The sequence below is a fragment of the Bufo bufo genome, chromosome 4 (assembly GCF_905171765.1).
Source record: "Bufo bufo chromosome 4, aBufBuf1.1, whole genome shotgun sequence".
Taxonomy (NCBI): domain Eukaryota; kingdom Metazoa; phylum Chordata; class Amphibia; order Anura; family Bufonidae; genus Bufo; species Bufo bufo.
In genome coordinates this window covers 5,599,954-5,624,474 of record NC_053392.1, presented here as the reverse complement: position 1 = coordinate 5,624,474, position 24,521 = coordinate 5,599,954, and the positions used below count along the sequence as shown (strand labels likewise).

The 24,521-nt window shown below is 45.1% G+C and overlaps 1 long non-coding RNA gene across 1 annotated transcript; it reads left to right on the top strand.

Moving 5' to 3' along the window:
* Positions 1 to 380: 380 nt before the first annotated feature.
* LOC120998439 lies at positions 381 to 23,466 on the top strand. The gene is made up of 3 exons (XR_005778384.1): positions 381 to 412; positions 492 to 570; positions 23,438 to 23,466. It is a non-coding gene; the product is annotated as an uncharacterized LOC120998439 (long non-coding RNA).
* The last annotated feature ends 1,055 nt before the right edge of the window (positions 23,467 to 24,521 follow it).

Genomic DNA, 24,521 nt, shown 5'->3' with positions numbered 1-24,521 from the left:
GGGGGCGCTCTCCTCCCTCTATGGGTGTTCAGCTCTGATATCGGGGGGCGCTCTCCTCCCTCTATGGGTGTTCAGCACTGATACTGGGGGGGGCGCTCTCCTCCCTCTATGGGTGTTCAGCCCTGATATCGGGGGGCGCTCTCCTCCCGCTATGGGTGTTCAGCCCTGATATCGGGGGACGCTCTCCTCCCGCTATGGGTGGTCAGCCCTGATATCGGGGGGGGGGGGGGGGCGCTCTCCTCCCTCTATGGGTGGATACTACTCCCATCATCTCATCATCACATGTAATAATCTCTCCTGTCCCTGTGTGTTTCCTACAGTTGGACTCATAGAAGGAAATCCCCCTGAGAGATGTCCCCGTCCTCTGTATTCCCAGGACTGTCCAGAGGAGAAGCTCCCAGAGAACCATCAGGTAGATGGAGCTGAAGTCTCCCCAGAATCTGACCAGAAAGGGATTGAACCAAAGACCATTTTACATTTCTCTTCTTCAGGATGAAAATCTGATGGATATTAAGGCTGAGGTTAAAGATGAAGCAGAAGAGGAGACAGATTTATGGGGCGATCAGCAGGGTATGGAGGGGGGCGTCCTTTACTCACTGCGCCTGCGCTGAATTCTGAACGGGAAGGCGCAGGCGTGAGATACAGGGCCGACAGGACGGGAGACTAAGGCTTCCTGGCCTTGTCAATTAAAGAGGACCTTTCACCTTGAAAAACATTATGAACTAAGTTTGCTGCCATGGAGAGCGGCCCCCAGGGATCTCACTGCACGTACTATTATCCCTGGGCGCCGCTCCGTTCTCCCGTTATGCCCTCCGGTATGTTCTCTCACTAAGTTATAGTAGGCGGTGTCTGCCCTTGTTCTGTGGGCGTCTCCTTCTCCTAGGCTGCAGCGCTGGCCAATCGCCAGGCTGTGAGCTGTGCGCTGCGATTGGCCAGCTCACAGTGCGTCTTATAAAGCGAAAATTACGGTAATCTATCCAGCATCTATCTATTAGCTAAAGGACCTTTAATGAGCCCCTTTCCCCTCCCAGCTCCCGCCCAAAGCTGATGTCACCACAGGTCCTGGCATTTAATAGATAAATATTTTATCTATATACAGTGAGGAACAGAAGTATTTGAACACCCTGCAATTTTGCAAGTTCTCCCACTTAGAAATCGTGGAGGGTCTGAAATTCACATTGTAGGTGCATTCCCATCTGAGAGACCGAATAAGAAAAAATATTCAGGAAATCCCATTGTATGATTTTTAAAGAATGTCTTTGTCTTGCAATGCTGAACAGAAGTATCTGAACACCTGAGAAACAGCAAGAATTCTGTCTCTCAAAGACCTGTTACTGTGCCTTTAAAAAGTCCACCTCTACTCCACTCATTAATCTGACTTAGTAGCACCTGTCTTAGCTCTTTAAAGACCCCTGTCCACCCCACAGTCAGTCAGACGCCAACTACTACCATGGGCAAGACCAAAGAGCGGTCAAAAGACACCAGAGACCAAATTGTGGACCTCCACAAGGCTGAGAAGGGCTACGGGGCAATTGCCAAGCAGCTTGGTGAAAATAGATCAACTATTGGAGCAATTGTTAGAAAATGGAAGAGGCTAAAGACGACTGTCAGTCTCCTTGGACTGGGGCTCCATGCAAGATCTCACCTCGTGGGGTATCGCTGATAAGAAAGGTGAGGAATCAGCCCAGAACTACAAGGGAGGAGCTGGTCAATGACATGAAGAGAGATGGGACCACAGTTTCAGAGGTCACTGTCGGTAGAACACTACGCCGTCATGGTTTCAAATCATGCATTGCACGGAAGGATCCCCTGCTCAAGTCATCACATATCCAAACTTCACTCGTGTTTGGAGGAAAAAGGATGAGTTGCATCCCAAGAACATCATCCCTACTGTGAAGCATGGGGGAGGGGGTAACATCATGCTTTGGGGTGCTTTTTTGCAAAGAGGACAGGACGACTGCACTGTATTAAGGAGAGGATGAATGGGGCCATTTATTGTGAGATTTTGAGCAACAACCTCCTTCCCTCAGTCAGAGCATTGAAGATGGGTCGTGGATGAGTCTTCCAACATGACAACGACCTGAAGCACACAGCCAGGATAACCAAGGAGCGGCTCCGTAAGAAGCATATCAAGGTTCTGGGGTGGCCTAGCCAGTCTCCAGTCCTAAATCCAATAGAACATCTTTGGAGGGAGCTGAAACTCTGTGTTGTTTGGCGACAGCCCCGAAACCTGACAGATGTAGAGGAGATCTGTGTGGAGGAGTGGGCCGAAATCCCTGCTGCAGTGTCTGCAAACCTGGTCAAGAACTACAGGAGACGTCTGACCTCTGGAACTGCAAACTGTCACCGCCAGACATCTGAGAAGCTCTGACAGACGTCCTTCAGAACCTCCTGCTTGAGGTTCTTTTGTTTTGCTTTCATTTTGTCACCTCGTTTCCCTCTCTCAGCTGTCATCAAGTTGCACTGATTGCATCCCTTTAAATCCCCTCCCATACTGCATCACTTTGCGGTTTATACAACTTCCTGGAGTGTGCTGATGCTAGAAGCTGTTTCTGCTGCACCCACAAGTTAAGTCTGTTTCTTTATTCCTGTTTTCCTGTTTGCTTGACCATAGGTGACCCTGACTCCCTCCGTATTAAGTGTAGGGAGCCGGTGGTCGTGTCCCCTCACTATTATAGGGTGTTCAGGTGTCATACAGTCGAGGAACGAGGGTATGCAGTTTTCTACCATTGAGATTTTTGCATATGCTGAGCAGTTAGGGAGAGAGCTAGGCTTGTTACAGGGCTTACCCTTCTGTTCCTTAGTTTTGGATCAAGTCAGTCTGATCTTCATTTGTGTCTTCTAGTCTTCTGTAACACCATCCGTGACATTATAAACCGCCGTAACCGTCTTAAGCATGAATCCGGTTTCAACCTTGATTGACCGTATGAAGGGTCTTTCACTGGAGGTAGCAGATCTCCAGAAAACTGTCTCTCAGTTTGAGGTGACCGTTTCTGCTTGCGTTCATGGAATTTGTTCTGAGCCTAAAATCTCGCTTTCGGATACGTTCTCCGGGGGTAGTGAGAATTTTGTTCGTTTTAGAGAGGCTTGCAAACTCCATTTTTCCCCTCCCCTCCATGACGGCACCTTACTTTGAGATTATCCTCCTCCTCCAGCCAGGCAGGGACAGGAAGGTTCAAAAGGGCCCGCCTCCTCACTTATCTTCAGTGTCTTCCTGTCCCTGCCAGGCGGAAGATAGGACTACGTTCGTGCTCCGGTCGGGAGCTATCGCGGAGTTGCGGGTGCATTGCTCCAGCCACGGTCTTACCTTGGGCAAGTAAAGCCGTTCCATGGAGCCTGCCGCGGTCCTCTCCATACTCAAAACTCGCGCGCGCCAGCGCGCAGTGACTAGCCGCGGCAACCGGACACTCAAAGGAGTTCTTCCAGTTTCTATGCTGCCTGCTGCCCGAGATTCTCGGCTCCGGCGGGTGACGTCATCTGGGGGCCTAATTGTGGTAGCCGGAGAGTTGCCGGGCCGGATGACGTCTGAGGTCCTGGGGAGACTTCCGGCCTACTTAGTTTTAAAAACTGGCGCCCTGGTCAAGTCGGATGTCGGCCTCTGACCAGAGAGTTTGCAAGTTTCCTGCTGCCTCAGATATCCGCACTCATGGATCAGGAGGAAGCTATGGACCAACCTGTAGCTGTGAGTGACATCCAGGTTGTGAGTATGGAATGCTGCTTGCACTGTTATTAAATCTTTCTCATCTTTCCCCTTTTTTTGTATGGAAGAGTGACAAAGATAGCTCTGTAAAACCTAAAATATCGCCGAAAACTAAAATACCCAGATGTCGCGTATGTTCGGCCAAACTCCCCGAAAATTATGCTAAAAAACTGTGTGGAAAATGCATTGATAGCATTGTTAGGGAAGAAGTCCCGTCCCTAAAACAGGAATTGCAGTGCCTGATTAAGCAGGAAATAAAAACCGCTTTTTCAGATTTTTCTGCAGCCGCTAGCGTTCCGTCGACATCAAAACAGGAGCCCAGGAAAAAATCCCCCATAAAAACCTCTTCATCCTCCTCTGATGTTTCTTCAGATAGTGATGAGGATAGTAACAACTCTGACTCAGATGGCGATTTTAAAAATTATCTGTTTTCTTCTGACGATATAAATGATCTATTGAAAGCGGTCAGGGATACCATGGAAATTAAGGAAGAAAAAGTACATAGGTCCGCCCAGGATAGAATGTTTTCAGTGTTAGAAACTAAGAAGAAAAGGGTATTTCCGGTACACAAAAATCTGCAGTCTCTTATCCTGAGGGAGTGGAAAAATCCTGACAGGAAGGTTTTTTTACCCCGAACAATTAGGAAAAGGCTTCCTTTTGACGAAGAAGAATTGTCCCCGTTCTTGAATTGTCCTAAAATTGATGTGTCACTCTCCAAACTAGCTAAAGGTTCTTCTTTGCCATTTGAAGATACAGGATCATTGCGTGATCCTATGGACAAAAAAGTGGATGCTAATCTTAAAAGAACCTGGGATGCGGTCGCGGCTTTGTTTAAACCCAATATCGCGGCCACGTCCGTTGCTAGGTCCCTAAAAAGTTGGTTGGAACAACTAGATGTACTCTTAAAATCCAATACTCCATATGAAAATTTTGCAGACTCCTTCCCTCTTTTATTAAAGGCCGTAGATTTTTTGTCAGACACAACAGCGGATTCTGTCAGGCTGGCCGCAAGAGCTACGGCTTTAGCCAATAACTCTAGAAGGGCACTTTGGCTAAAAGCTTGGTCCGGAGACACAGGTTCCAAAGCAAAACTATGTAACATCCCGTTTTATGGTAATCTTCTCTTTGGTCAGGACTTAGATAAAATTCTAGAGAAAGCTTCTGATTCCAAAAAGAACTTCCCAGAGGATAAAAAGAAGAGGAAAGCTCCCTTTTTTCGTCCCCAAAAAAAGGTTAGTTTTCAAAATAAAAGGAGTAAAACGGAAAACTGGAGATCAGGAAGACAGAAAGGGAAGGGTTTTATGTTCTCTCCCCGTTCTGAGGAATCTTCCAAGAAATGACGCCAGAGCCCCAGTGGGGGGAAGACTGGGGAAATTTGTGGATTGCTGGGAAAAATACTCATGCAGCCACTGGTTACTAAATACCCTCCACAAAGGTTACAGTATTCCCTTTGTCAAAAGTCCCCCCTCTTTATTTGTTCAGACTCCAGTTCAGAGCTCGGAACATCTCCAGCTTTGCATGGAACAAGAAATCGAACTGCTAGTTCAGATGAGCGTCTTGGTTCCGGTACCAACGAACCAAGTCGGTCTGGGCTGTTATTCCAGGGTGTTCTTAGTAAAAAAAACAAATGGGAAAATGCGTCTCATCATAAATATGAAAGCCCTGAACAGATCCATAAAGTACGAAAAATTCAGGATGGAATCTATAAGAACCACGGTCAAAGTTCTACAAGAAGGGGTGTTTCTAGCATCCATAGATTTAAAAGATGCATATTTTCACGTACCCATTCATCCAGGGTCTCAACCGTTCTTGAGAATAGCGGTATGGGTCCAAGGGCATCTAAAACATTTCCAGTTTCAAGCTCTACCCTTTGGGATAACGACGGCCCCCAGGCTTTTTACAAAAATTATGCTAGAGGCAATAACCCCTCTGAGGAGGGAAGAAATTATGATAATCCCATACCTGGATGACCTTTTAATAGTGCGGGACTCCCAGAAAGACCTAGAGGTCAATCTATCCAAAACGATAGACAGACTGGAGGAACTGGGTTGGATTTTAAATCGGGAAAAGTCCCACTTAGTTCCCACACAAAGAATAGTTTTCTTGGGAATTCTCATAGACTCGGTGAGCCAAAAATGCTTTTTACCAGTAGAAAAGATCACAAAGATCCAATCCCAAGTAAAACAATTCAGGCAACAAAGATCCCACACCATAAGACAAACGATGGCCCTGATAGGATCCTTTACAGCTTGTATCCCGGCAGTGAAGTGGGCGCAAATACATTCCCGTCCTCTTCAGACGTTCATGTTAAAAATATGGAACCGAAGACAAGATTCCCTAGACAGTCTAATAACGATTCCGGATCCAATTCGGTCCTCACTAAAATGGTGGGAATCAAATTTAAATTTACAGAGGGGAGTTCCTTGGATAGTGAGAGATCAGTTGATTCTCACCACGGATGCCAGTCTATGGGGCTGGGGAGCACATCTCCAATCAGTGTCAGCCCAAGGGGAGTGGTCACAATCCCAGAAGAGGTACTCGTCAAACCACCGGGAACTTCTGGGGGTGTGGGAGGCTCTGAGTTACTTCTCAGAAGAATTAAAGAGGTCCAACGTACAAATAAGGTCCGACAACAAGACGGTGGTTGCATATATAAACCACCAGGGAGGAACAAAAAGCAAACAACTTCAAGTCCTAGCCAACAAGATTTTCTTGTGGGCGGAGGAGAATCTCCTCTCCCTATCAGCGATTTTTCTAAAAGGGACGCAAAACATCCAAGCGGATTTCCTCAGCCGCAAGAAATTAGATCCGGGGGAGTGGAGTTTAAAAGAGGAAATTTTCCAGACCTTAACACAAAGGTGGGGTCTTCCCCAAATAGACCTCTTTGCAAACAAAATAAATGCAAAATTACCAACTTATTTTTCCCTAGATCCATGGGATTCGAGGAGTGCAGGAACAGATGCACTAGCTCTTCCTTGGAATTTCCAACTGGCATACTGCTTCCCACCTCTGCCTCTGATTCCAAGGGTTCTCAGAAAAATAAAAGAAGAGAGGGCTGAGGTAATCATAATTGTTCCCAACTGGCCGAGGAGATCCTGGTTTCCTCTCCTGGCAAAGATGTCCAAGGAGGATCCATGGATTCTACCCTGGTCGGAAGACCTCCTCTGTCAAGGACCAGTTTTCCACCCAAAGACGCAAAGTCTGCATCTCTCTGCTTGGATCCTGAAAGGGCAGTCTTAAAATCTAAGGGTTTATCGGACAGAGTAATTAATACCATGCTAGCTGACAAAAAAGATGTCACTAATAGAATTTACCGCAAAATCTGGAATAGATATGTTTCCTGGTGTTCAGAAAATCCTTCTAACTCCGTGGGGAGTATTCTGTCTATTCTAGATTTTCTTCAAGAAGGTTTTAATAAAGGGTTAAAACCTAGCACTCTTAGAGTCCAAATTTCAGCTTTAAGTGCCTATTTAGACGAAAAAATAGCTCTTAATCCGTGGATCATTCGCTTCATGAAAGGAACCGTCAGACTCAGACCCCGGAGTAGACCTCTAGTCGCTCCGTGGGATTTAAACTCTGTCCTCTCCGGTCTCACTAAACCCCCCTTTGAGCCCTTAGAGTCAGCAAATATCAGATATCTGACCCTTAAAACAGTATTTCTAGTGGCCATTACCTCGACACGTAGGGTTAATGAGATACAGGCTTTCTCGGTTAAAAAACCCTTCATGACGATCAGGGACGACAGAATAATTCTAAGTTTCGACAATTCCTTTCTACCTAAGGTTGTCTCGGAGTTCCATAGGATGGAGGAGGTGGTTCTTCCTTCATTTTGTGAAAATCCCAAATCTAAAAAAGAAGAGGTTTTTCACACTTTGGATGTCAGAAGGTGTGTTCTGAAGTATATATCAGAAACTAAAGACTGGAGAAAATCTAATAACCTATTTGTCCAATTCTTAGGGAGTAGGAAAGGATTAAAAGCGTCCAAACCGTCTATTTCACGCTGGTTAAAATCGGCTATCTCAGAAGCCTACATAGCAATAGGGGAACGACCCCCGGTAAATATCAAGGCTCATTTTTACAAGGGCAGTTTCGACTTCATGGGCGGAAGAAGCATCCGCTTCCTTGGATCAGATCTGTAGGGCAGCAACCTGGTCGAACCCTCATACCTTTGTAAAACACTATAGGATAGATATTGATTCTAAAAGAGACCTATCCTACGGTAGGAAAGTTTTACAAGCAGTTGTCCCTCCCTAATTGACTAATCTGTTAGTTCTCAAAGTAAGGTGCCGTCATGGAGGGGAGGGGAAAAGTTGAATTATTCTTACCGGTAATTCCTTTTTCGCGAATCCTCCATGACGGCACCGCTTATATTCCCCCCCAAAAAAAAAAAAAAAGAGACTAGTTATGAAATTAAATAATTAGTCTAGAGTTATATGTATGAGATTTAATATGTATAACTGAGAATAGATGAATCACTGGTGAAGGTCACGAATGAGTGTGTAAGTTTAGGGCCTGTCAAGTCCAGAAGACACTGAAGATAAGTGAGGAGGCGGGCCCTTTTGAACCTTCCTGTCCCTGCCTGGCTGGAGGAGGAGGATAATCTCAAAGTAAGGTGCCGTCATGGAGGATTCGCGAAAAAGGAATTACCGGTAAGACTAATTCAACTTTCGCCTACTTCCCCATTCCTCTGGTGATGAGGAGCGGAGGGTGGGGATCATCATCTCGCTGTTCAGGGATAACGCTCAGTCTTGGGCGTTTTCGCTGCCGGTGGGGGCACGGCCCCTCGGTTCAGTGGATGAATTTTTTTTAGCCCTGGATCAGATATATGATGATCCGGATCGTATTGCTCTGAGTCTAGACTACGTCTTTTATGCCAGGGTAAACAGTCCGCAGAGATATACTGTTCAGAATTTCGGAGATGGGCAGCTGATACTGGTTGGAATGATGCTGCACTCCGAAGTCAATTTTGCCATGGTCTTTCAGAGGGATTGAAAGATGCATTTGCCTTTCATGAGAGACCTACCTCCTTGGACTCTGCCATGTCTCGGGTCATTAGTATTGACAGGCGTCTTAGAGAGAGAGGAGAGACCACTCCTTCCTGTCATATTCAGTCCAAGGACAGTGCGGCGGTCTCTTTTAGTGCGCTGGGGTCTCAGTCTCTCTCAATCCCCTCTGAGCAGGAGCCCATGCAGCTGGGTTTGCTGTCCTCTGACAATAGAAGATTCAGCTCTCAGAGGAGGGTTTGTTTCTGTTGTGGAGGTATAAATCATTTGGCAAATGTTTGTCCCTCTAGGAGATTCAGGCAGTTTTTTGAGAGTAATAAAGAAACAAAAAGAAAAAAATCCTCTAAGAACGTTCCATCTGTTACTATTGGCAAGGTTGATGCGGAAATTGAAGGTTTTCCGTTTGCTTGTAGTTCCCGTTTTGTCCTGCCTGCCAGGGTGGCGCTAGAGAGCAAGAACATTTTTTGTGAGATTTTTGTAGATAGTGGAGCAGCTGTCAATCTCATTGATAATCAATTTGCTATAACACATGGTTTCCAGGTATGCACTTTGGGAAAGGATATACCTGTTTTTTCTATTGATTCCACTCCACTTTCTCAGAAATCGTTAAAGGGTATAGTTCACAATATCCGTTTGATTGTGAGTGATACTCATGTTGAGGATGTGTCATGTTTCCTCCTAAGCGGGTTGCCTACTCCTCTAGTGTTGGGGCTACCCTGGCTCACTAAACATAACCCCACCATTGATTGGCAAGCGAGGCAAATAAATGGTTGGAGTGACTTTTGCAGAGAGAATTGCCTCACAACATCTGTTTCAGAGGTTTCTACTAAGACTGTACCATCTTTTCTCTCGGAATTTTCGGATGTGTTTTCTGAGAGTGGTGTTCAGGAGCTGCCCCCTCACAGGGAGTACGATTGCCCTATTAATCTCATCCCAGACGCCAAGCTGCCTAAATCTCGTTTATACAATCTCTCCCAACCTGAAAGGGTCGCTATGCGTGCTTATATCTCTGAGAGCCTGAGAAAGGGACACATACGACCCTCGAAGTCACCTTTTGCTGCTGTTTTTTTCTTTGTTAAGAAAAAAGATGGTTAAGACCTTGTCTGGATTTCAGGGAGCTGAACTGTATCACAATTCGTGACCCTTATCCGCTTCCTCTGATCCCGGACCTGTTTAACCAAATTGTTGCGGCTAAAGTTTTTTCCAAGTTGGATCTAAGAGGGGCATACAACCTGGTCAGGATCAGAGAAGGAGACGAATGGAAGACGGCCTTCAATACCCCTGAGGGCCATTTCTAGAATTTGGTTATGCCTTTTGGTTTGATGAATGCTCCAGCCGTTTTTCAGCATTTTGTGAACAGCATTTTTTATCATTTAATGGGGAAATTTGTACTAGTGTATCTAGATGACATTTTGATTTTTTCTCCTGATTTCAAAACTCATAAGGACCACCTACGTCAGGTCTTGCTAATCCTGCGGGAGAATAAATTGTATGCTAAACTGGAAAAATGTGTGTTTGCGGTTCCAGAAATTCAATTTCTGGGGTTTCTTCTCTCCGCTTCTGGTTTTCGCATGGACCCCGAGAAGGTCCGCGCTGTGCTTGAGTGGGAGCTTCCTGAGAATCAGAAGGCGCTGATGCGTTTTTTGGGTTTTGCTAATTATTACAGGAAGTTTATTTTGAATTATTCCTCTGTTGTTAAACCACTCACTGATATGACTAGAAAGGGGGTAGATTTTTCCTCCTGGTCGGTAGAGGCGCGTAAGGCCTTTTCTAGTATCAAGGATAGTTTTGCTTCCGCTCCCATCTTGGTACAACCTGATATCTCTCTGCCCTTCATAGTTGAGGTGGACGCTTCTGAGGTGGGTGTGGGTGCGGTCTTGTCTCAGGGTCCCTCTCCTGCCAAATGGCGACCGTGTGCCTTTTTCTCGAAGAAACTCTCCTCCGCAGAGAGAAATTACGATGTGGGAGATAGGGAGTTGTTGGCCATCAAGTTGGCTTTTGAGGAATGGCGCCATTGGCTAGAGGGAGCCAGACACCCTATTACCGTGTTTACCGACCATAAGAATCTGGCCTAATTGGAGTCAGCCAAGCGTCTGAACCCGAGACAGGCCAGATGGTCTTTGTTCTTTTCAAGGTTTAATTTTGTTGTCACGTTCCGCCCTGGGGTTAAGAATGTGAAAGCAGATGCCCTGTCACGTTGTTTTCCGGGAGGTGGGAATTTTGAAGACCCGGGTCCCATTTTGGCTGAAGGTGTGGTGGTCTCTGCTCTTTATCCTGAATTGGAGGCAGAGGTTCAGGCAGCCCAGGCAGAGGCTCCTGATCTTTGTCCTCCTGGGAGGTTGTTTGTGCCTCTCGCTTTAAGACACAAGGTTTTTAAGGAGCACCACGATACTGTCCTTGCTGGGCACCCGGGGGGTAGAGCCACAGTGGATCTCATCGCTCGGAGATTCTGGTGGCCGGCGCTTCGTAAGTCGGTTGAGGGTTTTGTGGCAGCCTGCGAGACCTGCGCTTGTGCCAAAGTCCCTCATTCACGTCCATCAGGTCCTCTCCTCCCGTTTACCCATTCCTTCCCGTCCTTGGACACATCTGTCCATGGACTTCATTACAGACCTGCCTCGTTCCTCGGGCAAGACTGTGATTCTGGTGGTGGTGGACCGTTTTAGCAAAATGGCGCATTTCATTCCTTTTCCTGGGTTGCCCAATGCTAAGACGCGGGCGCAGGCATTTATTGATCACATTGTCAAATTGCATGGTATTCCTTCAGACATAGTCTCTGATAGGGGCACGCAGTTTGTTTCCAGATTCTGGAAGGCTTTCTGTTCTCGCTTGGGGGTTCGGTTGTCACTCTCTTCTGCTTTCCACCCACAGTCGAATGGCCAGACGGAGCGCGTCAATCAGAATCTGGAGACATATCTGCGCTGTTTTGTGGCGGAGAATCAGGAGGATTGGTGTTCTTTTCTCTCCGTTGCTGAGTTTGCTTTAAATAACCGTCGTCAGGAGTCCTCTGATAAGTCGACATTTTTTGGTGCATATGGGTTTCATCTGCAGTTTGGGACATTCTCTGGAGAGGGGTCTTCTGGTTTACCTGATGAGGAGAGATTCTCCTCGTCTTTGTCATCTATTTGTCAAAAGATTCAGGATAATCTAAAGAGCATGAGTGAGAGATATATGCGTGTGGCGGATAAGAGACTTGTACCTGAATGTTGGTGATCTAGTGTGGTTGTCTACTAAGAATATCAAATTGAAGATTCCCTCCTGGAAGTTGGGTCCTAAGTTTATTGGGCCTTACAAAATCTTGTCCGTCATCGATCCTGTTGCCTACCGTCTTGATCTTCCTCAGACTTGGAAGATCCATAATGTTTTTCATAAGTCCCTATTAAAACCTTATGTCCAACCCATTGTACCCTCCTCTTTGCCTCCTCCTCCGATTGTGGTTGATGGTAATCTTGGATTTCAGGTCTCTAGGATTGTGGATTCTCGTGTTGTCCACGGTGCTCTCCAGTACCTCGTTCATTGGGAGGGTTATGGTCCTGAGGAGAGGATGTGGGTCCCAGTGACGGACATTAAGGCCACTCGTCTCATCAGGGCTTTCCATAGGTCCCATCCTGAGAAGGTGGTTTCTGAGTGTCCGGAGTCCACTCGTAGAAGGAGGGGTACTGTCACCGCCAGACATCTGAGAAGCTCTGACAGACGTCCTTCAGAGCCTCCTGCTTGAGGTTCTTTTGTTTTGCTTTCATTTTGTCATCTCTTTTCCCTCTCTCAGCTGTCATCAAGTTGCACTGATTGCATCCCTTTAAATCCCCTCCCATACTGCATCACTTTGCGGTTTATACAACTTCCTGGAGTGTGCTGATGCTAGAAGCTGTTTCTGCTGCACCCACAAGTTTAGCCTGTTTCTTTATTCCTGTTTTCCTGTTTTCTTGACCATAGGTGACCCTGACGACTCCCTCCGTATTAAGTGTAGGGAGCCGGTGGTCGTGTCCCCTCACTATTATAGGGTGTTCAGGTGTCATACAGTCGAGGAACAAGGGTATGCAGTTTTCTACCATTGAGATTTTTGGATATGCTGAGCAGTTAGGGAGAGAGCTAGGCTTGTTACAGGGCTTACCCTTCTGTTCCTTAGTTTTGGATCAAGTCAGTCTGATCTTCATTTGTGTCTTCTAGTTTTCTGTAACACCATCCGTGACACAAACAAAGGCTTCTGGACCAAATATTAACACGGATCTTTTCAGATGTTCAGATACTTATGTTCAGCCGTGCAAGACAAATAACTTCTTTACAAATCATACAATGTGATTTCCTGAATTTTACTTTTTTTTATTCTGTCTCTCAGATGGGAATGCCCCTAGAATGTGAATGTCAGACCCTCCATGATTTCTAAGCGGGAGAACTTGCAAAATCGCAGGGAGTTCAACTACTTCTGTTCCTCACTGTATCTACCCAATTGATCTTCCTATATACCGTATTTTTTTGTTAAATTTGCTTTAATTACATACGATCGTGTTTACTAAAATCGAAGACGGCCGTGATTTAAGCAAAATATTTGGTCGCCGCATCTAACGCAGATACGTAGCATTTATAAGTATTGACAATGGCTAATTGCGGCACCCAACTTTCCAGGGTGTCGATTCTGTGCGTCAGGGTATGTTCGGACACATTGAAGACATGTCCGACAATTCAGACGTCCTAAGACGCTATTTAAGAGAGTCAGCCGCGGCACCCAACTTTCCCAGGTGCCGATAACCTCTTAGAGACGCATGCCTCCTTAGCGTCTTCATACAGATTTGTCTTTTGTCCCGTCAGCAGCATGTGTTACCGGATGGTCTTCCCATTTTGCCCTATTTCATAGCCGCAACTATCACAGATATACAACGTATCTAGTAGTCAGATCCGCCACCATTGACTTAGGCCTCTTGCACATGCCCGTATGTATTTTGCAGTCCGTATTTCACAGATACGTTGTTCCGTTTTTTTTTCAGTTCCGCTTCCATAAAAAATAATAAATATAAAAATAAATAGGCCGATAATACATAGATGGATAAGACTTGTTAGATCATAATGGATTCTTCATTTCTAGGAGGAATAATAAAGTAACAATATGGACTTCTAAGAAAAAGGACCAGACTTGTTATTTCATGAGGGTTACGAGTATTCAGTAAAAAAGGCCCTTCACGAGCGGTAACAAGGCCTCTTAAACACAAATTATTATTATTTACATGACTATTATTAACCCCTTAAAGGAGTATTCCCATCTCAGTATTCATAGCTTAATTTAATAAATATGTCCCATTGAGCATTTTTGTAAATATATCTTATTAAAAATTTCCCAGCATTCCCCCTAAAATTTGTTGCCTCCTACCTTATTGTATATGTTTGGTATCCCATGGATACGGCCACCTCTTGGCCGCCGCATCCATGGGCCGCGCTTGCGCAGAAGAAGTAGCTGCATCCAGTGCCCGGCCTCTTCATGTTATCGCAAACGAGCACGGCTCCAGGCGGCCACACATGCGCTGATGTTTATTCCTTTGTCCGCGTCTAAAACAGCCGCGCAAAATAATATATATCTGCGCATGCGCGGCCGCCCGAAGACTTCTGAAACTACAGAGGAGTGTGAGGACGTGCCAGAGAAGGATCAGAGGACCGGAGGCAAGTTCAAGAGAGGTGAGTATTATTTTTAAAATATTATATGCACCACCAAATCCACCAACAATATAATAATATATGATAATAAAGGGAATCAACAGGAATAGAGGAATTCCATTATGGCATCTAGGCACATAGGGGGAAGACAAATATGGAGTGAATGGAACAAAGGGGCCACATTTATGGAATTGAGTGACTATTCCCCAGCAGGGGGGAGGGGCTTCACAGACACTGCAGGCTGCTGATGACTCATACAATTCACATGAACCAGGACGCAAGGACTGAGCTTTGAGTGATGTCATAAGGAGGCGTGGCCGGCCTTCACTCAAACTGCCTAAGCCCGCCCAGCCTTAGCAGCAGGAAACCAGGAAGTGAACGGCAGAGCTGGCTGCAGGTGAGGGTGAAGTAGCAAGATGGGAATACCCCTTCAGGACCCGGTTATTTTTATCAAATCTGGCCAGTGTCACTTTATGTGGTGATAACTTTAAAATGCTTTTACTTATCCAGGCCATTCTGAGATTGTTTTCTCATCACATATTGTACTTCATGACAGTGGAAAAATTGAGTCAAAATAATAGATTTTTATTTTTAAAGAAATTGTGAAAAATTAACACATTTCCAAATTTCAATTTCTCTACTTTTATAATAGATAGTAATAATACGTTAGAAGGCTTAGAAGTTTAGAAGCAAATCTTGACATTTTTCTGAAAATCTCTAAAACCCACTTTTTCAGGACCAGTTCAGGTCTGAAGTCACTTTGTGAGGCTTAAATAATAGAAACCACCCAAAAATTTTACAAACTACACCCCTCAAGGTATTCAAAACTGATTTTACAAACTTCGTTAACCCTTTAGGTGTTCCACAAGAATTAATGGAAAATAAAGATAAAATTTCACTTTTATGGCAGATTTTCAATTTGAATCAATTTTTTCAAGTTACAAAGCAAGGGTTAAGAGCAAAATAAAACTCAATATTTATGGCCCTGATTCTGTAGTTTACAGAAACACCCCATATGTGGTTGTCAACTGCTGTACGGGCACACGGCAGGGCGCAGAAGGAAAGGAACACCATATGGTTTTTGGAAGGCAGATTTTGCTGGACTGGTTTATTTACACCATGTACCATTTGAAGCCCCCCTGATGCAACCCTAGAGTAGAAACTCCAAAAAAGTGACCCAATTTGTAAACTACGTGGCAATACCTAATATGTATACTTTTTTATTTTTTTTATTTATGTTTTACACAATAATATCATTTTTGAAACAAAAAAAATAAACCATGCTTTAGTGTCTCTATATTCTGGGAGCCATTTTTTTTTTTTAGGCGATTGACTTAGGTAGGGGCTCATTTTTTGGTGGGATGAGGTAACGGTTATATTGGTACTATTTTGGCGGGCATACGCCTTTTTGATCGCTTTGTGTTGTACTTTTAGTGATGTAATGTGACAAAAAAATTGTTTATTTAGTTTATTGGGGGGGGGGACTTTTTTTTTTTCACTTTTTTTTTTTTGCCCACTTTGGGACTTCAACTTTTGGGGGTCTGATCCCCTTTACAATGCATTCCAATACTTCTGTATATGATGCAGTGTGTATTACTCATACAGCTTCCTGCCTGTGAGATCCAGGGGGCTGAATCTCACAGGCTCTTCACCGGAAGGCATCGCGCTGCCTTCCATGCCATCGGGTCACCGTCACAGCAGCACTGGGATCCGATGGCAGCTCCGATTCCTGCCCAACATCGCATGTGCCGCGGTCAACGCTGACCGCGGCACATGAAGGGTTAATGCTGGCGCATGCAGCAGGGGTCTGGCTATCAGTGACTGCCGGTCCCCTGCTGGGCAAAGAAATGACGTACATGTATGTCATGGGTCCTTAAAGGGTTAATTTACTACTGCATGTAGCGGTCATACAGCTCCTGATGGTTGAATGGATATTTAGATGTAGATTGTATTACGTACTCCCTCACCAGTAAATAGATAGATGATAGATAGGCCTATAATAGATGGATAGATACAGTGGCGTACACACAATCCATGGGGCCCCGGTGCGAAACTGATCCAATGGCCCCCCCCTAGTCTCGGGAGGGGCATTTCCCCGGGCAATAGGAGATTATGGGGCCCCTGTGTCCCCACCCGCCCTCAAACCACACCCACACACAGCCCCACCCATAAATTGCACCCGTACCTCTTACATCCAGTGACGTCTCCTTCGTTGTAGATGTTCTCTGTCCTCGTCTTCTCCTTTCAGACCAGACCACCATTTTTACGCCGTTTTTAATCTCTGCAGTTTGACAAAAATCTTAGTTTGCTACTTTTCCATCATCCTACCATCTTCTGGACAAAACATCCTACTACCCCAATACTGTGCCCTGTGGTCCCATATAGTGCCCCCAATAGTGTGCCAGTATCAAGTGCCCACCGCCCCGTGTGCCAGTATCAAGTGCCAACCGCCCCGTGTGCCAGTATCAAGTGCCAACCGCCCCGTGTGCCAGTATCAAGTGCCAACCCCCCCTCATTTGCCAGTATCAAGTGCCAACCCCCCCTCATTTGCCAGTATCAAGTGCCAACCCCCCCTCATTTGCCAGTAAGTGCCAAGTTGCCAACCCCCCCCCCCCCCCCCCCCCCATTTGCCAGTAAGAAGTGCCTCCTCATGTCCCAGTAAAGTCCGGTATTAAAAAAAAAAAAATAAACCCTTAAACTTACCTCCTTAGCAGCGATGCTAAGCAGGCCTCTTCTGGCCTGTGTCCCGCGCTGTGCGGCTCAGGCGGCGCGATGATGTCATTGCGCCGCCTGCACCGCTCTGATAGGCTGCGGGCCTTGTGCCGGCAGCCTATCAGAGGAACAGGGAAGGGAGACGCCTCCCTCCCCTGCCCGGCCGCAGCACAGCCGTCTGTATCGCTGTCCTGAGGACGGCAATACAGATCACTATGGAGATGAGCGCTTCCACAATGGAAGCGTTCATCTCCCTGTCACCTTCCGCCACCGCTGCCGCGGGCCCACACCTGAGTCTGAGTGGCACTACTGCAGGGGCCAGGGGTCCACAGGCAGCCGGGCCCCCTGGAGTGCCGGGCCCGGTCACAACTGCAACCCATGCGACCGCTGTATGTACGCCACTGGATAGATAGATACATTGATTGCTATAAGATAGATAGATTGATAGTTAGATGTAGGGTTGTTTTGGGTATCGAAATTTCGATACCCAATCTATATTTTTGTCCCGGTATCAGTTCGGTACTGGGACTTGCCTTTTATCGATACTGGACGGAATGCACACTGCTTTTTTTTGGTATTTTTATTTTGTTTCCGCCTGGTATCAAATGGTATCGAGTATCGCAATACTTTCTTATGGTATTGAAACCGAATCAAAATTTTGGTATTGTGACAACCCTAGTTAGATGCTTGATAGATATGATTGATAGCTAGATAGATAAATAGATAGGTAGGTAGATGTTTGATAGGTAAATAGATAGGTAGGTAGATGTTTGATAGATAAATTGATAGGTAGGTCAGAAATATTGAGCAGGAAGGAGTCCAGATAGTGAAGGCCGATGGCTGTTACATTACAGATTGGTTTAGCGGGGGAGCTATGTTGTCTGATCACCAAGAGAGTTAGGAATTTGTGCATAATCCTTTTTGTGTCCTAAAACGGAGGGGTTCAGACGGACACCATAAAGGGCTTCATGCTTTGCCCAGAGAAGAAACAAGGAGATTGTCCAGAGATTTGTTTCTTTTCCCAATGAATAGAGAGTTATTTGTATCATGATGTGTTATATCCTACATGTTATTGTTTTGGAGAAATAGGAAGTAAAATATAATCTTGTACTTTCGTTATATCCAAGTATATTCCTGGTATGTGTACATACAGACGGGTCCATAAATATTGGGACATGGACACAATTCTAACATTTTTGGCTCTATTCACCACAATGGATTTGAAATGAAAAGGACAAGATGTGCTTTACCTGCAGACTGTCAGCTGTAATCTGAGGGGATTTACATCCAAATCAGGTGAACGGTGCAGGAATTACAGCAGTTTCCATATGTGCCTCCCACTTGTTAAGGGGCCAAAAGTAATGGGACAGAATAATAATCATAAATCAAACTTTCACTTCTTAATACTTGGTTGCAAATCCTTTGCAGTCAATTACAGCCTGAAGTCTGGAACGCATAGACATCACCAGACGCTGGGTCTCATCCCTGGTGATGCTCTGCCAGGCCTCTACTGCAACTGTCTTCAGTTCCTGCTTGTTCTTGGGGCATTTTCCCTTCAGTTTTGTCTTCAGCAGTGAAATCCATACTCAATCGGATTCAGGTCCGGTGATTGACTTGGCCAATGCAGAACATTCCACTTCTTCCCTTAAAAAACTCTTTGGTTGCTTTTGCAGTATGCTTTGGGTCATTGTCCATCTGCACTGTGAAGCGCCGTCCAATGAGTTCTGAAGCATTTGGCTGAATATGATCATATAATATTGCCCGAAACACTTCAGAATTCATCCTGCTGCTTTTGTCAGCAGTCACATCATCAATAAATACAAGAGAAGCAGTTCCATTGGCAGCCATACATGCCCACGCCATGACAGTACCACCACCATGCTTCACTGATGAGGTGATATGCTTAGGATCATGAGCAGTTCCTTTCCTTCTCCATACTCTTCTCTTCCCATCACTCTGGTACAAGTTGATCTTGGTCTCATCTGTCCATAGGATGTTGTTCCAGAACTGTGAAGGCTTTTTTAGATGTCGTTTGGCAAACTGTAATCTGGCCTTCCTGTTTTTGAGGCTCACCAATGGTTTTCATCTTGTGTTGAACCCTCTGTATTCACTCTGGTGAAGTCTTCTCCTGATTGTTGACTTAGACACACATACACCTACCTCCTGGAGAGTGTTCTTGATCTGGCCAACTGTTGTGAAGGGTGTTTTCTTCACCAGGCAAAGAATTCTTCGCTCATCCACCACACTTGTTTTCCGCGGTCTTCCGGGTCTTTTGGTGTTGCTGAGCTCACCGGTGCATTCCTTCTTTTTAAGTATGTTCCAAACAGTTGTTTTGGCCATGCCTAATGTTTTTGCTATCTCTCTGATGGGTTTGTTGTGTTTTTTCAGCCTAATGATGGCTTCACTGATAGTGACAGCTCTTTGGATCTCATCTTGAGAGTTGACAGAAACAGTTTCCACATGCAAATAGCACACTTGGAATGAACTCTGGACCTTTTATCTGCTCATTGTATTATTTGGGATAATGAGGGAATAACACACACCTGGCCATGGAACAGCTGAGAAGACAATTGTCCCATTACTTTTGGTCACTTAACAAGTGGGAGGCACATATGCAAACTGCTGTAATTCCTGCACCGTTCACCTGATTTGGATGTAAATACCCTCAAATTAAAGCTGACAGTCTGCAGTTAAAGCACATCTTGTTTGTTTCATGCCAAATCCATTGTGGTGTATAGAGCCAAAATCATTGGTGGTGCAGTGCGCCCCCCCCCCCCCCCCAGTATTAAAAACATTGGTGGCAGTGGCCACAGGGTCCCCTCCCCTCCTCCTCCTCATTGGTGGTGCAGTGGCATCTTCTGATCGGAGCCCCAGCAGTGTGATCCCGGGGCTCCGATCGGTTACCATGGCAGCCAGGACGCTACTGAAGCCGTCCATGATAACCTCCCTGCTGCTGTGTGTACTATGCACAGGGCAGCAGGGAGTGTGTGAGGTCCTAGTCACCCTAAGGCCCCTTTCACACGGGTGAGTATTCTGTGCGGGTGCAATGCATGAGGTGAACGCATTGCACCCGCACTGAATCCAGACCCATTCACTTCAATGGGGCTGTGCACATGAGATGTTTTTCACGCATCACTGGTGTGTTGCGTGAAAATCGCAGCATGTTCTACATTCTGCATTTTTCATTCCAAGCAGGCCCCATAGAAATGAATGGGGCTGCGTGAAAATCACAAGCAAGTGCGGATGCGGTGCAATTTTCACGCATGGTTGCATTGCATTGCACTCGCACAGGAAAAACTGAACAACTGAACTCGATCGCAGTCAAAACTGACTGAAATTCCGTGCCTACTTGCGCAGGTTTGCCGCAATGCAACCTGAACGCATCCGGCCCTCACCTGCGATGCCCGTGTGAAAGAGGCCTAATAGAGCTCTATGAGGGTGCATAGGACAAGGGATGGAAAGATCCCAGGTTCTACCCCTAAGGGGGCTAATAGTTATTAAATAAAAAGTATAAAAAAAACTAAATATGAAGTATAAATCACCCCTTTTCCCAATTTTACATATAAAATATATAAACAATAAATAAACATATCGCCACATCCGAAAAGTCCAAACTATTAAAATATAAAAAAATGCCCTATGCAGTGAACGCCGTAACAGAAAAAAAAATAATAATAAAAAACTCACGATTCGCCATTTTTTTAAAATGCGGAATGCACGTGGCTTTTTTGGTGTATACAGGGAGTGCAGAATTATTAGGCAAGTTGTATTTTTGAGGATTAATTTTATTATTGAACAACAACCATGTTCTCAATGAACCCAAAAAACTCATTAATATCAAAGCTGAATATTTTTGGAAGTAGTTTTTAGTTTGTTTTTAGTTTTAGCTATTTTAGGGGGATATCTGTGTGTGCAGGTGACTATTACTGTGCATAATTATTAGGCAACTTAACAAAAAACAAATATATACCCATTTCAATTATTTATTTTTACCAGTGAAACCAATATAACATCTCAGCATTCACAAATATACATTTCTGACATTCAAAAACAAAACAAAAACAAATCAGTGACCAATATAGCCACCTTTCTTTCCAAGGACACTCAAAAGCCTGCCATCCATGGATTCTGTCAGTGTTTTGATCTGTTCACCATCAACATTGCGTGCAGCAGCAACCACAGCCTCCCAGACACTGTTCAGAGAGGTGTACTGTTTTCCCTCCTTGTAAATCTCACATTTGATGATGGACCACAGGTTCTCAATGGGGTTCAGATAAGGTGAACAAGGAGGCCATGTCATTAGATTTTCTTCTTTTATACCCTTTCTTGCCAGCCACGCTGTGGAGTACTTGGACGCGTGTGATGGAGCATTGTCCTGCATGAAAATCATGTTTTTCTTGAAGGATGCAGACTTCTTCCTGTACCACTGCTTGAAGAAGGTGTCTTCCAGAAACTGGCAGTAGGACTGGGAGTTGAGCTTGACTCCATCCTCAACCCGAAAAGGCCCCACAAGCTCATCTTTGATGATACCAGCCCAAACCAGTACTCCACCTCCACCTTGCTGGCGTCTGAGTCGGACTGGAGCTCTCTGCCCTTTACCAATCCAGCGACGGGCCCATCCATCTGGCCCATCAAGACTCACTCTCATTTCATCAGTCCATAAAACCTTAGAAAAATCAGTCTTGAGATATTTCTTGGCCCAGTCTTGACGTTTCAGCTTGTGTGTCTTGTTCAGTGGTGGTCGTCTTTCAGCCTTTCTTACCTTGGCCATGTCTCTGAGTATTGCACACCTTGTGCTTTTGGGTACTCCAGTGATGTTGCAGCTCTGAAATATGGCCAAACTGGTGGCAAGTGGCATCTTGGCAGCTGCACGCTTGACTTTTCTCAGTTCATGGGCAGTTATTTTGCACCTTGGTTTTTCCACACGCTTCTTGCGACCCTGTTGACTATTTTGAATGAAACGCTTGATTGTTCGATGATCACGCTTCAGAAACTTTGCAATTTTAAGAGTGCTGCATCCCTCTGCAAGATATCTCACTATTTTTGACTTTTCTGAGCCTGTCAAGTCCTTCTTTTGACCCATTTTGCCAAAGGAAAGGAAGTTGCCTAATAATTATGCACACCTGATATAGGGTGTTGATGTCATTAGACCACACCCCTTCTCATTACAGAGATGCACATCACCTAATATGCTTAATTGGTAGTAGGCTTTCGAGCCTATACAGCTTGGAGTAAGACAACATGCATAAAGAGGATGATGTGGTCAAAATACTCATTTGCCTAATAATTCTGTACACAGTGTAGAGTATCACAATACTTTTTTATGATATCGAAAGCAAATCAAAATGGTATATCGGAACAAACCTAATATATATATTCAAATAGACCATATTTTGTACAATCTGGGATGATAACCAAACCCGTACATGAGTAGATTAGTGTGCCAGGCATCCTTACATTTATAGATGACATTACTTCTACACTATAAAGGCTGGAGACATGTAGTAATGGCTGTTATACCTCAAGTCGGTCTCATCAGATGCCGGGTGTTATAGATGACATTACTTCTACACTATAAAGGCTGGAGACATGTAGTATTGGCTGTTATACCTCAGGTAGGTGTCATCAGATGTCGGGTGTTATAGATGACATTACTTCTACACTATAAAGGCTGGAGACATGTAGTAATGGCTGCTATTCCTCAGGTAGGTGTCATCAGATGCCGGGTGTTATAGATGACATTACTATATATAGGGATCACACTTTCCAAGGATTTTTCTTTTCCATTAGAAGCAGAAAACTGAAGGGTCAGAAATTCCCCTGGAAACCATAGAAAGGCTGTTGAATCTGTGGCTCACGAACTGCTGTTGGCTGCCCATAGACTTCCAGGCTGCTGACTGCCACACCCCAGTCATCAGGACACTCGGAGGGCAGCGGGTTGAACTCCACCCTAATCCACCCGCAGGTTCCTGCTCTCCTCTGCCGCAATTCAGTGCTCAGTATTGTATTCAGTCTGTGTGTTATCTCCTATAGGTTCTGATTACAGGAGGAGAAGTCCCCCCGAGAGATGTCCCCGTCCTCTGTATTGCCAGGACTGTCCAGAGGAGAAGCTCCCAGAATACCATCAGGTAGATGGAGCTGAAGTCTCCCCAGAATCTGACCAGAAAGGGACTGAACCAACGACCATTTTACATTTCTCTTGTTTAGGATGAAAATCTGATGGATATTAAGGCTGAGGTTAAAGATGAAGCAGAAGAGGAGACGGATTTATGGGGCGATCAGCAGGGTAAGGAGGGGGGCTGTCATGGGTCACCTGAATACTACTCCCATCATCTCATCATCACATGTAATAATCTCTCCTGTCCCTGTGTGTTTCCTACAGATGGACTCATAAAAGGAAATCCCCCCGAGAGATGTCCCCGTCCTCTGTATTCCCAGGACTGTCCAGAGGAGAAGCTCCCAGAGAACCATCAGGTAGATGAAGCTGAGCCCTATACACATCTATATAGGGGGGTCCTGCAGTCATAGAGGGGTCATAGATGGTGGGGTCTCTTATGTGGATCTGTTAGATTTCCCACCTGTCGGCTGTATTGTCCTGAATTGTTACAGATGACAAATCAGGGGGAAGATTTGACTGATATTAAAGTGGAGGATGAAGAAGAGCGGATGATGGGCGATCCCCCATGTAAGATTGAGGTGGAGGAGGACATTCCAGTCCATGTGACCACAGGTATGGAATAATGAATGGAGGATGGGAATTGGGAGGTTTCTTCAGGTGAGGTTCCATCTTAGAGCTGCAGTAAATGAGCACTCCGGGCAGTGACCCAGCTTTGAGTCTTTAAATAGCAGGCTAATGGTTTTATACTAGTAAAGGCACTGGAGACATGTAGTAATGGCTGTTATACCTCAGGTAGGTATCATCAGATGCCGGGTGTTATAGGTGACCTTACTACTACACTATAAAGGCTGGGGACATGTAGTAATGGCTGTTATACCTCAGGTAGGTGTCATCAGATGCCGGGTGTTATAGGTGACATTACTACTACACTATAAAGGCTGGAGACATGTAGTAATGGCTGTTATACCTCAGGTAGGTGTCATCAGATGCCGGGTGTTATAGATGAAATTACTACTACACTATAAAGGCTGGAGACATGTAGTAATGGCTGTTATTATGAATGATCAGATTGTCAAATTTTTTATGTTATACCCAAAAAGTTAAAGGCTATGGACACCTTTGGGGGTATATTATACTTGAGCTAAAAATCTTTTTTTTTCAATTGGTTTATTAAAAATATGGAGTCCTTTTCTCTGTACAGAGCTGAGATGCTCTACTGGCAGGAAATTAATTTTCTCTCTGCTCTGTCAGGCAGGAAGGTGACTGGCTCCTTATCTGTGACATTATAGACACTCATTATAGATCAGTTCTTATCTTACTGATAGCCTCTACGTCCTGTATTACACCA